Consider the following 10,448-nt stretch of genomic DNA (forward strand, 5'->3'; position numbering starts at 1 on the left):
AAAAAACACTAACTACTACATCTACTACATGATTCAATCACAGAAACTATATATAACTGGCTATAAATGAATCAAATACAAAAAAAACCTAACTAAACATCTAATTAAGGAACCCTAACTACTACATCTACTGGATGATTCAATCACAAAATCTACATATCACTGGCTAAAATTGAATCCAATACAAAAAAACCCTAACTAAACATCTAATTAAAAAAAACCCTAACTACTACATCTACTGGATAATTCAATCACAGAATCTACACATCACTGGCTAAAACTGAATCCAATACAAAAAAATCCTAACTAAACATCCAATTAAAAAACCCTAACTACTACATTTACTGGATGATTCAATCACAGAATCTATCCAAACTTCTATGTACCCCATCCCTCAATCTGGCTACTTCTAAACTAATCTAATAATCATATGTGGTCCACCATTCTTGCATGAATCAAATACAGAAAACCCTATAATGAAGAGAAAACTTCCCATCCAACTAGTCTAACCCTCCATCCAACTAATCTAAAGCAGAGAAAACCCTAAAATCTAAGAACTACCAACTAAAAGGGATAAGCAATTACCTCCTGCTCCACCTGCTCCTCGCCAGAGCCGGCCTCCACCTTCTCCACCTTGTGCGCCTCGCCAGAGCCCGCCTCCACCTTCTCCACCTTCTGCGCCTCGTCGGAGCTCGCAGAGCGGGCGCATCTGGCTGGACTGCGCCGCTCCAGCCCGCCTCCACCTTCTCCAGATCTACAACATCTGCTGCACCGCACTGGACGCCGGCACGTCCCCTCACAAATGTGCCCGCCGTGACCTGCTATGCCATCGCCACCAGATCCGCGCCCCAATCGGGGTGCTCGCCTCCGGCGTCCTCCATGGCGATGGAGGTGATGGAGAGGATGCGGTTGGGGACGGGTGAGGGAGTCCTGGACTAAGGGGTCCTCGGGCGTCCGACCTGTTATTCATGGGCCGGACTGGTGGGCTGTGAAGACATGAAGACCGAAGACTGTACCCGTGTCCGGATTGGACTCTCCTTGGCGTGGAAGGCAAGCTTGGCGACCAACATGAAGATTCCTTCTTATGTAACCGACTCTATGTAACCCTCGATCCCTCCGGTGTCTATATAAACCGGAGGGCGTAGTCCGGATCAGATATACTCATTACCATAGTCATACAGGCTAGACTTCTAGGGTTTAGCCATTACGATCTCGTGGTAGATCAACTCTTGTAACACTCATCAAGATCAATCAAGCAGGAAGTAGGGTATTACCTCCATAGAGAGGGCCCGAACCTGGGTAAACATCGTGTCCCCTGTCTCCTGCAACCATCGACCTTAGACGCACAGTTCGGGACCCCCTACCCGAGATCCGCCAATTTTGACACCGACATTGGTGCTTTCATTGAGAGTTCCACTGTGCCGTCGACGAAAGGTTCGATGGCCCCTTCGATCGTCCATAGTGACGCTGTCCAGGGAGAAACCTTCCTCCCCGGACAGATCTTCGTGTTCGGCGGCTTCGTACTGCGGGGCAACTCGCTTGGCCATCTGGAGCAGATCGATAGTTACGCTCCCGGCCATCAGGTCAGATTCGGAAGCTTGAACTATGTCGCGGACATCCGCGGAGACTTGATCTTCGGCGGATTCGAGACCGCGATGATCGCTCCCCCCCGCTCCGATGAACATGACTTAAACCTATCATCGGGTCTTAGAGCCGGAGCAGATCGTGCCATCCGAGGCCACAGAGTCCGCGGCGTTCGAGCCGCACACAGACTCGACACCCTGCAATATTTGCGTCAACGGAACTCCGGACTCGTCTCCGGCTATAAGTTTCGGATCATGTACACCTGCGGACACCGAACTGGATCGGTTATCGATTTTCGAATTCAGCGCCGCAGACCTCTTCCAGCACTCACCTTTGGGTGATGTGCTAAACTCTTTAAAGAATTTGTCCTTGGAGAAGGACTCACAGCTGAACTATGTCCGGTTCGAGCTAGACGCAGATAATGGGGAACTTCGTTTCCCACCCGCCACCCACTTGATAGCCACTGTCGAGGACTTAACCGACATACCCGATTATGGCTCCGAAGACATTGACGCGCCAGTCACCGGACGTGGGACGGCCACCACTTCGTACGACGTGTACATAGTCGACACACTTAAAAAAGCGCGCAACAATGGCAACGGAGAAAATAGTACTCCGGACGACGCCGAAAACAATGAAGACCCTGTTGGAGCAAGATCCGAACAGGAGGAACAGGAAAACAGGCAAGCCAGCCCCGATGAAAAGGCCCTGCCTAGCGAAAATTTGGAGGACGACAATTACCTTCCGCTCTCCGAAGACGAGGTAAGCCTCGGCAACGAAGACTTCATCGTACCCGAAGAGCCCCTCGAGCAGGAGCGCTTCAAGCGCAAGCTCATAGCTACGGCAAGGAGCCTGAAAAAGAAGCAGCAGCAGCTTCAAGCTGACCAAGACCTACTCAATAATAGATGGACCCAAGTCCTGGTCGCCGAAGAATACGGCCTTAGTGGCCTGGCCAAAAGCTACCCGAAGCATAGATTGTTACATTAGTTCGATGACGAGGCGTTGGAGCCCGTACCATCATCACACAATGCGGCATGTCGTCGACAATTTCCGTCCGGATAAAGAGGCAACTCAAGCCGAACACCAGACTGCCCCACCGCACCAAAAAGGCAAGATTAATGCAGCTCACGGTTATCCAGACAACCTGCAGCGAGACATGGATAGTAGGGCAGGACACGCAAGACCGATCTACGGATCGCGAAAGCATACCTCGACACGCGATGACAGCTACTATTCGGACGCGACAAACCTAGCCATGCCCGAGCCGAAAACCGCAAATGGATTCCTTCGGAGTTACGTCGCAGTGTGGCCCAACATAGAGGCACCGCACACCCGCTTTGCTTCACCGATGAAGTAATGGATCATGAATTCCCCGAAGGATTCAAACCCGTCAATATTGAATCATACGACGGAACAACCGATCCCGCGGTATGGATAGAAGATTTTATCCTCCACATCCATATGGCCCGTGGGGACGACCTCCACGCAATTAAATACCTCCCACTAAAGCTAAAAGGGCCAGCTCGGCACTGGTTAAACGGCCTGCCTGAAAATTCCATAGGCAGCTGGGAGGACTTGGCGGAGGCCTTCCTCGACAACTTTCGAGGAACATACGACCGGCCACCGGATGCTGATGACCTAAGTCACATTGTCCAGCAGCCCGGAGAGTCAGCCAGGAAGCTCCGGACTCGGTTCTTAGTCAGAAAGAACCAAATCATCGACTGTCCGGACGCGGAAGCGCTTGCGGTTTTCAGACACAGTGTCCGGGACGAATGGCTGGCACGTCACCTCGGTCAAGAAGGACCTAAATCCATGACAACCCTCACTGCTCTGATGACCCGCTTTTGTGCGGGAGAAGACAGCTGGCTCGCTCGTAGATGCAATAGCGCCAGCGACCCGGGCACTTCCAAAATCCGAGATGGCAACGGCAAGCCACGAAGAAGCAAATACAACAGTCACAATGATAATGAAAGATCACGCGACACAACGGTCAACACCGGATTCAACAATCCTATGCCTGGTCAACGGAAGAAGCCATTTAAGGCGAAACGAGACGAACCATCCAACCTAGACAGGATACTGGACCGACCCTGCCAGATTCACGGCCACCCCGACAAACCAGCTAATCATACTAACAGAAACTGCCGGGTCTTTAAACATGCCGGCAAGCTCAGCGCCGAACACAAGGGGAGGAGGCCGCCAAGCGGCAGGAACGACGGAGAGGTTCACCAACGAAATACCGGGGGCCTGAAGCAATTTCCACCCGAGGATCAACTACTCCCAGTGCGGAAATAGCAGTCCGACTTCTGCCGCCCACCTCGTACACCTGCAAAATTTGTGCCGCGCATACATCACTACACACTCAAGATACCATGGGCATTGGCAGAGGCACACTACAGACAAGCCTGCAAGCATCCCCGTAACATTTTTTATCCATTTTCTTTTTATTTCTTTCTTCACTATCCCTTAAAAACAGGTGACGAACAGGACAAACATCTGAAACTGGCTCTATCGGAGTTCGGATCCATACACTCTCCTAAGGGGCTAGCTTCCATCATGGATTCCCCCCGCCGAGGACTGGCGGCGCAGACATGCGACAGGAGGTCCAAAATAACTTTTTGTAGACCGCTCTCTCTTTTTTGAGCCTGTACTATGCCTATTCCTCCGCCTCCGACCCCGAGCATGTCAAATAGCCAGGAGTATGGCTTTTATATATATAATAAGTAATCATTGGCATATTGCTCAGGTCCTAGAAAATAGTATCCGAACTAGTCATTAATGTTGTTTCGCCGATGACTATGGCTCTTATGGCTGTTTTACAGGCATACCCTGGCATAACCCGCCAGGGGCTCGGTATGGGAACAAATGAGTTGCCAGCAAAAGTCCGAACAGCTCTATAGCGTACTTCGGCGTCGCAAGTTTGGCCTTATATGCATCAGCTCTGAATCATTGTCTTGGGTCAATAGTTGGGTTGCCCGGCTCGTGGGCTTGCTACCCTACGTTCCGCTCAATCGGCTAGGGTAGTAAAGGGAGAACTACTGCGATTGTGCTTCCGGTTCATCTGGTTAAGTACCTTAGTAGAGAAAGCGGAAAACTGACTGTCATGATGCGGCGAGAGCTGGTCACCACTTGACGACTTATTGGAATCTTTAGCGATTCTCCGTGTCACACGAAGGATCTTTTCCAGATCAAATATGTAAGGCACCATACGCCGCATACATACCAGGGCCTATGTCGTAGTCCCACCATAAAACTCCTATGGCTAAGTGAAAGTGTTAACGCCCTCTAGTCCGATTGCCTGGTTCGCCGCATTATCACCTCCTTTATGGACCAAGACGTTGGATAAAGAGTGATTAAATGCTTTTCCGAACACCCCCGTACTTCCTACGAGGGGGCTGAAGCCGACGACTGGAAAACTTCCAGATTGCATTAAAACGGCCGCACAGGAGGAATTCAAGCTTTCAAGCAAGACATAAAAATAGATTAACTATAAAATTGTCTTTTACAATTCTCATACACCTTACTCAAACATTATGTCTTTCGAGCATTGACCCTCTATTAAGCGGGCAGCCTCTAGGACGTCTTCAAAGTAACGCTCCGGTTCAGGACGGTCCTTGCCCTTGGGTGGACTCTTAGCCGCGACATCGATGGCCTTCATTTTTCCCCAGAATGTCTTGACTCGGGCAAAGGCCATCCGTGCACCTTCAATGCACGCTGACCGCTTCACAACATCGATTCATGGCACCGCGTCAACAAGTCTTTGTACCAAACCGAAGTAGCTATCCGGAATAGGCTCAGTTGGCCACAACCGGATTATGACATCCTTCATGGCAGCGCCGGATATCCTATGAAGTTCGGCCCATTGGGACATCTGTTCATTGAGCAGCAGAGGGCGTTTTGATGTGCCAAACTGCGACCAAAAAAGCTTCTCCGTTGCATACCCATCTCACCCTTGGTAATACTGCGCCGCATCGGAAGAACTCTTCGGCAAGTCCAAAAACTCGTCCAGAGAACTCCACACTTGGTTAAGCTGCGCATAGTCCGGGTCACCGAACTTAGTTTGCAGCAGAAAGTGCTTTCCAGCCGCAATCTCCCTAGCCTTCCGAACCTCCTCACGGGCTGCTCTGGATTCCGACCGCGCTTCTCTCGCCTCTTGTAAGGCCTTGTCCAGTTCAGCCATTAAGGCTTTATTCTCCTTCTCCGGAAATTCACAGCGGCCAGTGGCATTTTCCAGTTCGAGCGCCATCGTGGATATCTTCTCCTCGTCTCGGCGCCGTGCAGCTCGTTCGGCTTTTAGCTCAGCCGATGCCTTTTCGGCAGCAGCATTGCCACACCGGGACTGCTCCTTGGCCCCGGCCAGCTCCGCTCGAAGAACTTGAACGGCGGCAGCACCATCTGCAGCCATGCACATTTCAGCATCTAAATTTCAGCGTCATGCTTATACCACAAAAATGTATGGGGATTGCCCCGAATACATACCTTGCGACTCGTCAAGACGCATATTGATTAATGTAAGATCATCCCCTGCTACATCAAGCTTCCGTTGCAGCTCGGCAATTTCCATAGTCCGGGATGTGGCCAAGGGGGAACCAGCCTGTGTTCAAATTCATCAGGTTAGTCCTCAAAACGATCCTTTTCGATCCTCCGTTTGCTTCCCAGTGGAAGCCAAACCGAGTCTCAGGGCTACTACCTATACACAGGCGCATCTTTGCAAATAAAACATAACTAAAAATATTATATCACAAACCTCGAAGCCCTTCAGCAGGCTCATGAAGGCTTCATTTAATCCGCTCTTTGCGGGCAAAATTTTCTCAACCACTGTACCCATCAAGGTACGCTGTTCCCCAGAGACAAATGCATTTTGCAACATGTCCCATAATATGTCCGGAGCCGCTGGGTCTCCGGAAGCCGCTCTAGGAGCACAGTCATCCTTTGAAGGAATTTGCTCACCCATCTCCGGAATCATCGTCGACTACAAGCCAGACAGTCCGGGGTCTATTATTGGCCCCAGAATCCCGGATGGACGGAGATCCACCTTCGGGTACTACCTCTTTCATCCCCTGCATATCTTGTTTAGCAAGAAAAACCCTTCGTGATGACACTTCGGAGTCGTCCGCCTTATTGGGCGTTGAGGTCGGGGGAGGCATCTCGCTTTCCATCATCTCTGGGAGGAGACTTCTCGAAGAAGAGGATTGCCCAGAAAAACTCTGTGCCAACCTGTAAAAGTGCACGAACGCGTTACGTATATCTTCGGCAATAGCAACGGAGTGGGACGCTATCAAAGTACTCTGGGTTCACTTACGGTTTGGCCGAGGGCTTGTCCCCTTGTTGGAGCTGTTCAACGGCGTCATTTTCCAAACCCAAGCCGCTCGACGGTGGCATCTTGCCCCTCTTGGGAGACCGCCCCTCCCAACCTTCGGAGGCGGCCCTTTTCCCCCTTCTCGAGGAAGGGATACTGGGTCCTCTCCCGCCTCCGTCTTCAGGCGAGGAAAGATCGATTTCTCTGGACTCAGTGTCCGACTTACCTCCGGAACCAAGGTCATCTTGGGTCTTCTCACTCTCCTCTTTACTCTCCCTTGCCGGCGCCTGGTATGGTGCTGAGGCCAGCATCCTTGTTAACATAGGACTGGCTGAGTCTTTGGGAAGGGGAGCCGGACACCTAATCCGTTCCACTTTCTTTATCCAGCCCTGAAAAGGATGATTCGGTCAGTGTCTTGCCACTATCCGAATATAAGGTATTCGACGGACGGGTACTTAGCGGGGTGTCCGGATAGTTGCAGTCGAGGCCGATATATTCGGTGATGTCCGGCCATTGCTTTCGCTTCCCAAAAAATAATTTCCACATTCCTTCGTGCGTAGTGCCGAAGAAGTGCTGAAGAGTCCGCGGCCCTTCTGGATTGAAATCCCACATGCGGAGAGGCCGTCGCTGGCACGGCAGGGTCCGGCGGACCAGCATTACTTGAACAACATTGACGACATTGATGCCCCTCTCAATAAGGGTTCGGATGCGACTTTGCAAAGTCCGCACCTCGTCCGTCGATCCCTAGTCCAACCCCTTATTAATCCACGATGCCAGCTGAATTGGGGGGCTGGATCGAAATTCAGGCGCAGCTGCCCACTTGGAGCCACGGGGCTCGGCGATATAGAACCACCCCTGCTGCCATAAGTCGGAAGATTTGGCAAAAGATCCTTTCAGCCAAACAGCACTAACAAGCTTGCTCACTATGGCGCCACCGCACTCTGCCTGCTTCCCCTCTATCACTTGCAGCTTTACATTGAAGGTCTGGAGCCATAAGCCGAAGTGCTGAGGAGTTCGGAGGAAGGCTTCGCACGTGACGATAAACGCCGAGATAAGAAGAATAGAGTCCGGGGCCAGATCGTGAAAATCTAGCCCATAATAGAACATGAGCCCTCGGACGAAGGGGTTAAGTGCAAACCCTAACCCGCGGAGGAAGTGGGACACGAACACGACCCTCTCGCCGGATCTGGGGGTGGGAATAACCCGCCCCTCGGCAGGAAGCCGATGAAGGATTTCCGCGGTCAGATACCTCGCCGCCTGAAGCTTTGCAATATCTCCCTCCGTGACAGAAGAAGCCACCCACCGGCTTTGACGGCTGGATCCGGACATAATTGGAGCTTGTGGCGATTGGAACCCGGGTGCTGGAACTCAGGGTAGCGGGGGTTGAGGAAGAAGCAAGCGTGAAAGGAAAAGATGGGCCTGTGCCCCTATATAAAGGCCGTGAATATCGAACGTCTCCTCCTAGGCCTCAAAACTTGCCTATTCCCTAGGAGTTGTACCCAAGTGACGGTTGGGTTACCCACGTCTGGGTTGATAAGAATCCCTTAAAAAAGGAGGGAGAGACACGACCTTCGCTGGGATAAGACATGCCAATAAAACCACGTCTCGAGACGTGGGACGGCGGGCTAGCTAACGGTCCAGATACAATCATTACATCTGAAGACTATCTTGGAGTTCGGAAAGGGGAACCCGCCTTGCAATGCCGAAGACAATCTGCAGGCCGGACTCCTCGTCATTGAAGCCATGTTCAGGGGCTACTGAGGGAGTCATGGACTAAGGGGTCCTCGGGCGTCCGGCCTGTTATTCATCGGACGGACTGGTGGGCTGTGAAGACATGAAGACCAAAGACTGTACCCGTGTCCGGATTGGACTCTCCTTGGCGTGGAAGGCAAGCTTGGCAACCAACTATGAAGATTCCTTCTTATGTAACCGACTCTATGTAACCCTTGATCCCTCCGGTGTCTATATAAACCGGAGGGCGTAGTCCAGATCGGATATACTCATTACCATAGTCATACAGGCTAGACTTCTAGGGTTTAGCCATTACGATCTCGTGGTAGATCAACTCTTGTAACACTCATCTTCATCAAGATCGATCAAGCAGGAAGTAGGGTATTACCTCCATAGAGAGGGCCCGAACCTGGGTAAACATCGTGTCCCCCGTCTCCTGCAACCATCGACCTTAGACGCATAGTTCGAGACCCCCTACCCGAGATCCGCCGATTTTGACACCGACAATGGGGAAGGGGAGAGGGAAACGACGAGGTGGGAGAGGAGAGGGAGAGGATAGGGAGACGATGCGGCGGGGGGAAATGGTGGGCGATGCGGCCGGAGGTGGTTCCCGTCGTCATTTATAAGATGGGACAGCTTTGGCAACTTCCCATGACACGTGCTGCCCCACGCGCGGGCGGTTGCACGCGAAAAAGAATCGCCGGCCGTATACGAGTACGACTGAACGATACGCATACAAACTAATCGGGCCGTGTACGGGCCGCGCATGGTTCCTCGACAGCTATACACGGGGCAACAAAGACGATCATGCCCCTAGTTCTGAACCGTTTTTGGTTCATCCTGGCCATCCTTGTGTTTTCCCCCTCGCGTTCAGCCCGGGGGGGAGCACCGGAGTAGAAACGCTCATACACTGCATGTACACGCCCTAGATAATGGCTGTATAATGCTCATGTGCACCGCCGTGCTGGCTCGCCTTGCTCCTCCGCGCTCGAGCCCCGCCTCGGTCCGGCCTCTACGTCGACCCGCGGCCGGGTGCCCCGCTCCTCGCCGGCTCGTCGCAGCCGGCTCCGGCTCCGCCCCGCCCGTCCGTGCACCCACGCCGGTTTGCTACGGTCGGCCGGTGCCTCGCCGGCTGGCCCCGACCCGGCCGCTTGCCAACACCGCGCGCTCCATCTGCTCGTCTGCTGGCTCCCTGCGCACCGGGTGATCGCTGGCTCTGCCCCTGCACCCCACGTCGCTGCTCCGTCTCGCGCCGCTGCGGCCTGCCGTGCCCGCAGCACCCCTCGCCTGTGTCGTGCGTCCGAGCCGACCTGCTGCTTGCACGCAGCCTCTTCCTCTCCGTCATGGACCCGGCGGCTGCATCCTGCTGGTCGGCCACTCTGCCCCGCGCCGGCCTCCTCCACTGCCTGGTTCCCAGCTCTGCTCCACTTCCTTTCACGCACGGGCATGCTGTCTGCGCCTCCGTCCATGTGCATGCATGCACTCGAGCCTAACTAGCTAGCTAGCAAAGCCAGTTGACTTGGCTGCGCGTATGCTAGCGTAGCTAGCTAGCCCGGCTCAATGTGCACGCAGGCGGTGACAGCCAACCTCGAGCTCGGTCCGGTCGCCCCCGCGCCCGCCTCGGCTTGTCCCCGCCTCGCCCACCAGCCAGCTCAGCGCGCCCGCCTTGCTCTGCGCCGGCTGCTCCGCGCATCGACTCCGTGGGCCGTCTCCTGCCGCGCCGCCTGCTGCAGCCGGCCGGCCCCGCTCCCTTCACGCGCGTGCTACTGCACCCCACCGCTCTGCCTGCAGCACCCCTGCGCGTGGCAACCAGCCGCTGCACGCACGCCCGGGT

This window comes from Triticum aestivum, chromosome 5D, assembly GCF_018294505.1.
Source record: "Triticum aestivum cultivar Chinese Spring chromosome 5D, IWGSC CS RefSeq v2.1, whole genome shotgun sequence".
Taxonomy (NCBI): domain Eukaryota; kingdom Viridiplantae; phylum Streptophyta; class Magnoliopsida; order Poales; family Poaceae; genus Triticum; species Triticum aestivum.